Here is an 8,321-nt window from a genome sequence, read left to right as displayed (position 1 = left end):
GTTGGGGTGGGGCGTCTTCGTGTAAAGACAAGACACACAAAGGCTGAGCCGTTGCAGAAAAGTCAGGTGCTGAGGAGACTGGGCACTGGTTCAGAGGGAGGGAGGTCACTTCTCAGAAACACAATGGCTCAAAGGGAACAGGACAGGATACTTGGAATCACACTACAAAGGTAGGAAGCGCTGATCTTCCTGGATAAGAGAACCATAGAACCAGGGTCCCCGCTCCAACAAGTTACCATGGAGAAAGCTCAGCACCCTTTCTTTCCCAGTGCAGCTGACACGTTTGTATCCTTTTCCTCCAGAAACATAGATGGCTCCCTCAATACGGTACTATTCATAAGAAGCTAAGACTTCTTGGTCATTTACTTCATTAGGCATCTAAAATATGTATTATCTTATTTAATCTTTGTAAGTACCTTATGATTATAACTCCCATTTGATGAACTGGGTTCATAGGTTTGGATCTGACTTTTCTTATGCAGGCCATGGACTGCTCCTGGAGTTGATCATTAACAGAAATTTTTAAAAGAAGAGTATTTAACATTCACCTTGAAAGAAGACCTTGTTCACCAACCTCAGCAGTGTGAAATGGAGGCTTCCTTAAGGGAGAATTGACAAACCTTTTTCTATCCTCTCCCCCAAACAAAATATATTTTTTAAAGCCAAATTGATGAGAAACACATTATCTCTTGTGAGTCTTTCCGGTTTTCTATGTAGCCAGTTTGTCATTTTTAGGATGCACTTTTCTCTTAGAAGTGTTGTGTCTTCTTTCTAATAAGGAAAACAACTTGCACCAAGAAGGAATTAAAATTATAAGCCAAGAAACATTTGAAGTAATTGTCTGATGTTCAGCAGGAAACAGTGCAGCTTTCAGGTACCATCTCTGGGATCTGGCTGTGAAATCAGCTTTACTAGCACTCACTGAGGCCAGCATGGCCCTTTACAAAGCATGCCGCTATGGGTTCTCTGACTTTCACGGCCCAACTCACAGGTAAGGAAACAGAAGGTGAGAGCAGTTAAGTGACTGGCTTGAAAACACACAGAACATCGTAGGGATCAATTGCCTCCTTATCTGTAAGTACACTAAATGTGAGGTGTATTTTTAAATCACAGCTTCTAGCTTCAGGACTTAGGAAGCCTTAAAATGATGAGCAGGACCCAAAGGTGTGGAAAGAAGGTCTTGTCTACCTTTTCAGCAAGAGCAGAGGACTTAAACTTACATCCTTATGTCTCTCCAAAGACTGGTGTGTTTGAATGGTGATTCGATGAGAGCCTTTTAGAAGAAACTAAACTGTTTCAGTTGGCTTTAATTTTGCCCTGATCACAATCGTCTATCTCCTAAATTCAGGAAGCTTGCACTGCCACAGGTAGAAAGGGCTGGATGATGGAGGTCAAAGAGATGTCTACAAGATATCTTTACCTTTTCTTCAATTTCCCAGACACTGATCTCTTCTCAGGGCTGGCGCCAAGTCAGGTGGCAGAAATAGCTTCCAGCACCTCTGCAGAAGATACTTACTAAACTTACATATATTGGATGATAGATAAGTTTAAAGCTGGAAGCACCCTTAGAAATAAGCTAGTTTAGGTTTCTTATTTTCCGGATGAGAAAACTAAAGCACATGGGGGCAAAGCGACATGCTCATGCAGCTGAAGAAAAGTACAAGGACTCTGAGCTCTGAGGACCACATTTTAACACCATTTTGTCAGAAAATACTTTGTTTCTTTTCTGCTCCTTCTTCTCTTGGTGGTCAGCTATTTCTTTCTTGACTCTCCAAAGAAACAAATCAGAATATTTCTCTTTGTTTTATACAAGTGCTCCAGCTGTGGAGCTTCCCGATGCAAGGAACAGAGAGACAGTCCACATAAGTGACCACAAGGGGGTGCCCATGGGACAGCCTGACAAATGGGGGTGACCCTGGAGAGTCTCCCTTCTCATGGGAAACACGTGTGATGCCGCAACTGAGACTGTTATCTTTTGTTCTTAGCAAGGGGTTAGAGGTCTCAGGTCCCTTCCGAATAGCGAGGTTGCACATCTGTCCTGGGAAAGAAAATCCCCAACACGTGCAAACCTTGTGCTTAAGATGTATTTGTCTGGAGTTCTTGCTTGCTTGCTTGCTCTTCTGATAAGTGTCTCCATAAATAAAATGGGGAGAATCCTGTCGCTCTGATTCCCAAACAAGGCAGAAGAGAGCTGTGATTAGATGTCACGAGAGGGCTCACCATTTCTGCTACAGGAAAGGCATAAGGAGGGTTATAATATAACTCACTCCTCCCTTAAGCTGTTTCCAGGAATAGTCATCTGAAACTGCCCTCAGAGACTTGACCATGGACAAAACTCCTCTGCTGCCTTCAAAAGACAAAACTCCCTTCAGGAGAAAGCCAGATCCAAAAGGATCAGCTCTTCAGTGAATCCCGCTTACATCAAACACCGAAATGTGGGTAATATGTATTCATTCATAATTCCCATTTGATGAAATGGGTCCATCAATTTGGGCATGATTTTTCTTATACATACCATGAACTACTGGTAGAGTTGACTATCAGAAGACATATTAAGAAGAAGAGTAACACTCACCTTGAAAGAAAATTTGTTCTTCAAACCCAGCAGTTTGAAATTCCTTGGTGTAGTCACATCCTCCACCCCCACCCACTGAGCCCAGGCAACCACTGATCATTATAATTTTGTCTTTTTGAATGTCATATAAATAGAAATACACAGTATGTTACCTTTTGCAACTGGCTTCTTTCACTGGGCTTAGTACCTTTTAGATTCACCCAAGTTCTGTGTGTGTCAATGGTTCATTCTTTTTTATTGCTGAGTAGTACTCCACTGTATGAATATACCACAGATTTTTTTATCCATCACCTATTAAAGAACTTTTAAGTTCTTCCTAGTTTGGGGCAGTTATAAAAGGAGCTGCTATACACAATTATGTACACGTTTTTGTGTGCACATAAGATTTCATTTCTCTAGGGTAAATATCTTGGAGCAGGACAGCTGGGTCATACGGTAAGTATGTTTGACTTTTTAAGTAATGCCCAAATGATTTTCCAGAGTGCCTATACCTTTTTGCATTCCCACCAGCAATATATGAGCATTCCAGTTGCCACATGTCTTCACCAACTCTTGGTATTGTCAGATTTTTTATTTTAGCCATTTTAATAGGTATATAGTAATACCTCATTATGTTCCTAGTTTGAATTTCCGTAATAGTTAATGATATTGAACGTCTTTTCATGTCTTTATTTGCCTTCCATATACTGGAGAACCTGTTCAAGTCTTTTGCCCATTTTTTAAATTGGGTTATTTGTTTTATTACTGTTGAGTTTTGAAAGTTCTTGATATACTCTGAATACAGACTGTTTGTCAGATACGTGATTTTTAAATATTTTCTCTCAGAATGCAGCTTTTCTTTTTATTTTCTTAAGAATGTATTTTGCAAAGCAAAAGTTATTAATTTTGATGAATCCCAATTTATCAATGTTTTTCTTTTATCTTTTGTGCTTTAGGTGTCATGTCTAAGATGTCTTTGTCAAACTTCAGGTCAGGAAGATTTTCTCTAAAAATGCTATATGGTTTTACATTTTATATTTAGATCCATGATTCATTTTGAGTTAATATTTGTATAAAGTTTGAGGTTTAGGTCAAGGTTTACTTTTTTGCGTAGGATGTCTAATTATTCCAACACCATTTGTTGAAAAAAACTATCCTTTCTCCTTTTAATTACCTTTGCACCTTTGTCAAAAATAAGTTGATTTTACTTATGTGGGTCTTTTTCTGGATGTTCTATTCTGTTTTATTGATCTATAAGTCTGTCTCTTCCCCAATACCTCATTATCTTGATTACTATAGCTTTAAGGTGAGTCTTTAAATCAGGTTAAGTCACCAACTTTAATCTTTTTTCAAAGTTATTTTGGCTATTCTAATTCTTTTAACTTTCCATATAAATTTTAAAATCAGCTTGTCCTTATCTACAAAAAATCCTGATGGCATTTTGGCTGAAATTTCATTAAATCTGTAGGTCAATTTGGGTAGAATTGACATTTTACTATGTTTATTCTTAAAATCCATGAATATGGCATGTCTCCTCATTTATTTAGGACATCTTTGATTTCTTTCATAACATTTTGAAGTCTTCAGCATACAAATTCTGTGCATTCTTTTTAGATTTATAAACTAGGTATTTCAGTTTTGGGGAGCTATAGTTAATAATTGCTATGGGCTGAACTGTGTTCCCCCCCAAAATTCATATGTTGAAGTCCTAACCCTCAGTCCCTCAGAATATGACTGTATTTGGAGACAGGGTCTTTAAAGAGATAATTAATTTAAAAAGGGATCATTAAGGTGGGTCCTAATCCAATACGACTGGTGTCCTTATAGGAAGAGATTAGGACAAAGATACATGCAGAGGGAAGACCACGTGAAGACACAGGGAGAAGGCAGCCATCTACAAGCCAGAGTGAAAGGCCTCAGAAGAAACCAATCCTGCCAAAACCTTGATCGCAGACTTCCAGTCTCCAGAATTGGGAGAGAATAAATTTCTGTAGTTGAAGCCTTGCAATCTGTGTTACTTTGTTATGGCAGACCTGGCAAACTAATACAAAAACCACGCAATTTTATTTTTTTCATTTCAGTCTTCATTGGTCACTGCTACTATATAGAAAAACTACTGATCTGTGTTTACCTTACATCCTGCAATCTTGTTAGATTCACTGTTAGTCTTAGGAGCTTTTTCGTAGAGAGTCTTTGGATTTCCTACGTAGACAATCATGTCATCTGCAAATAGGGAGAGTTTTATTTTTTTCTTTCCAATCTGAGTGTCTCTTATTTCTTGTTCTTGCTATTGCAATGGCTGGGGCTTCTAATACAATGTAGCATAGGAATAATAAGAGTAGACATCCTTGCCTTGTTTCCAATCTTAGAGGGAAAGCATTCGATTTTTAACTATTAAGTATAATGTTAGTTGTAAGATTTTTGTAAAACAGTCTCAAATTGCAGATGTTTGTTTTATTCATTGTTTGTTGAGAATTTTGTGTCATGAATGCATGTTAAATTTTGTGAAATATTTTCTGCCTATTGATATGACCATGTGGTTTTTCTTCTTTCAACTGTTAATATACTGGATTACATTGACTAATTTTTGAATGTTGAATCAGCCTTCTATTTGCTAGATAAACCCCTGTTGGTCTTATACATTGTTAAGTTTGATTTTCTAATATTTTGTTGTGGGTTTTTGCATCTATATTCATGAGGGATATTTGTCCATAGTTTTCATTTTTTGCAGTCTTTGATTTGGGGATCAGGATAATAACGGCCTCATAAAATAAGGTTGGAAGTGTTGCCTCTTCTTTTATTTTCTGGAGGAGATTGTTGAGAATTAATGCTATGTCTGCTTAAAATAATTAGCAGAATCTGGCGGTCAAAAGATCCAAGCCTGGAATTTTCTTTAGTTGAAGTTTTTAAACTACAGATTCAGTTTATTTATCAGTTATAGGACTATTCAGGTATCTATTTTATCTTGGATGAGTTTGGTGGTTTCTGGATTTTGCGAAATTGCTTCATTGCATCTAGCTTGTAGAATGTATGTGCATTGAGTTGTTCATGGTCCTCGCTTATTATCTTTTTAATTGTAAGGTCTGTATTAATACCACCCTCTTTTATTGCTGACATTGGTAATTTTTGTCTTCTTTCTTTTTTTCCTTTATCAGTCTTGCTAGAGTTTATAAATTTTATTAATCTTTTCAAAGAATCAGCTTTCGGTTTAATGGATTTTTTCTATTGTTTTTCTGTTTTCAATTTTGTTGATTTCTGCTCATATCTATGTGATTCCTTTATTTCTGCTTGCTTTGAGTTTGTTTTGCTCTCCTTCATTTCTAGTTTCTTAAGCTTGAAGCTTCTATTGATTTCAGACCTTTCTTATTTCATAGTATAAGTATTTAATGCTTTAAATTTCCCTCTAAGAATTGCTTTATTTGCATCCCACAATTTTGATATGTTGTATTTTTATTTTTGTTCAGTCAGTTTAAAATATCTTCTAATTCTCTATGTTTGTTCTCTCCATTTCCTCATTCCTTTATTTCCACTTTCCTCCCTTCTTTTGGGTTATTGAACATTTTTGGTATTCTAAGACATTTTACCCAAGTGTCCGACAGACATTCCCAACAAACCAGTGGTACTGTCTGCCTCATTCAAGGCTCAGCCCAAAATAACAAGAACATTCAGGAGTTTCCTGATTTAAGAAAAGCTATCATGCCAACATTTTGAAGTAAATGTTCCACTAGAAACAGGAGTGATTACTACATCATCAAAAGATTTGCTTAAAGATTCTGTAGTGGGGTATCCAGTCCCTCTGTTCTAATAAAATTAGCTCAGTTTTCTTTTGGAGAATCACCTCTGCCTCATTCATAGTTCATGTGATTTGGGTTATATGAATTTGTAACACTTTTTTAAAATTTTTGCTTAAGCCAGTTTGAAGTGAGGGTTTTTTTGTCATTTGCAACAAGAGTCCTATTGACTAATACAAATTCCTGTAAACAGGAAACTCTCCATTGTGCTTTTAAGTATTTTTTTTTTGCTTTACTCCTTTCTTTATTTATGTTCCATGACACTGGTGTGTGAATTTCACAAGGACAAGTACTGTGACTGTCTTGTTCACCTTGCAATATTCTATAGCCAATATATATTTGTGAATGAATGAAGGGTCTCTCGTCTTCAACGAGGGCTAGTTTCTGTCAGGGAACAGCCCATGGGTTGGGAGACTTCCTGAATGTAATGAGGCTGGAACATGTTTCATGACTATGAGCGGGCTGATCCTCAGGTAATGCTCAATGTGACCTTCCCCTTGGGTCACGGCCATCATTGAGCACTCATTGACTGCGTCCCTGAAAATCACAAAAAGTTTTATCCCATCCTGGACAATTTCTGACAATATTCTTTGTAGTTCTTGAAATAGACATTACTTACTTTGAAAACGTACTAGCTTATGATTTTGTCTGTCAAAATCTATACTTTCTTACAGGGCCATCTACGTAACTCGTGAAGCCCAGTACAAAATGAAAATGCAAGGCCCTTGTTCAAAAAGCAGGAAAAAAGTGCCATTAAAGATAGTAAAATATAAAGCTTTTCCCTCTTTTCCATGGTTTCCCTCTTGACTTGTCATGGTGTTTTTTATTTACTGTGTAATGTCGTTATAAGTAAAGGAGAATTAAAATTTTAAGTTATTAGCATAAATTTTACCATTCATCTTTATATTGTGTAACACTAGTTTTAAGTGCAAAGAGAAGAGCATTTAACTTGTGTGAGGAATCACCAAAAACACAATTTGTATTTCGTAGCTCATACATGAATATGTATTTCGTTCTTATCAGAAGAGTGGAAATGCTGCAAAGACTAACTCAAATGTTTTAATCTTATTTCTTCGTACACTCACATTCTACCAAGAGTCTCTATTTTGGGATTTCTAATGAGTTAGGAAGGACTGAAAGGAAAAGGAGCTATATATTGTCTGATCTTTTTCTTTTCTTCTGTGTCATTTGCAGCATACACAATTAGCTAATATAGGATGTGATAAGGTTTCTTGGTCATTCGTGTTTCTCACAATGCCATTTTCTTCTTTCTGTATTGGAAGCAAGTTCTGGTTTAAATGGAAAGTGTGGGCTTCCAGCACTGTCAGCACTACAGCTTACTTTGTATGTTGCAGACATATATGCTTGAATCTTGCTGGGCTCCCATGCCTCGTGGGTCCACCAGAGTTCTGTATTCACAGGCCATCGCAAATACTATCTGCAAATGGACAGCAGACCCACATATAGCACATATCTCTTCTGCTCACATACATGTCCCATTGTCCTGTCAGACCACTTATACCACACAAGTTAAAAGATAAAATTATTAAGAATGTCAAGATAGTAACAGCAGAACATTCAACCAAGCACAGGACCCTCCTGAGCACAGCCTGTGCAACTGCCCAAGTCACATACCTGTGAAGCTGGCCCGGCATGTATATGGAGAAATTGCCAATAAGGTGATTCTGCATTTTTCATTTGTTTCATTGTTCTCCCCACACTTGACTTCCTGGGAAATCCGCAGAATGCCTTGTGACATTTTGAGATCATTAACCACTTGACAGGGGAGGGGAGAGAAATTTAAAGCAAATGTGTCAGGAGTCACCCCTAATCAAAGACCAATCCAAAGTGAAGATAAAAGCACCTTGGAAATTACAACATGAGTCAATGGCAAGATAGGGTCGATCCCAAACATTTTGAGAACAGGTCAGTTATGTCAAGGAACACATAGTTGCTCTCCAAAACACACTGAAATA

The sequence above is a fragment of the Equus przewalskii genome, chromosome 21 (assembly GCF_037783145.1).
Source record: "Equus przewalskii isolate Varuska chromosome 21, EquPr2, whole genome shotgun sequence".
In the NCBI taxonomy this organism is placed as follows: Eukaryota; Metazoa; Chordata; class Mammalia; order Perissodactyla; family Equidae; genus Equus; species Equus przewalskii.
The sequence above is the reverse complement of the archived record's forward strand: the minus strand, read 5'-3'. Positions refer to the sequence as shown.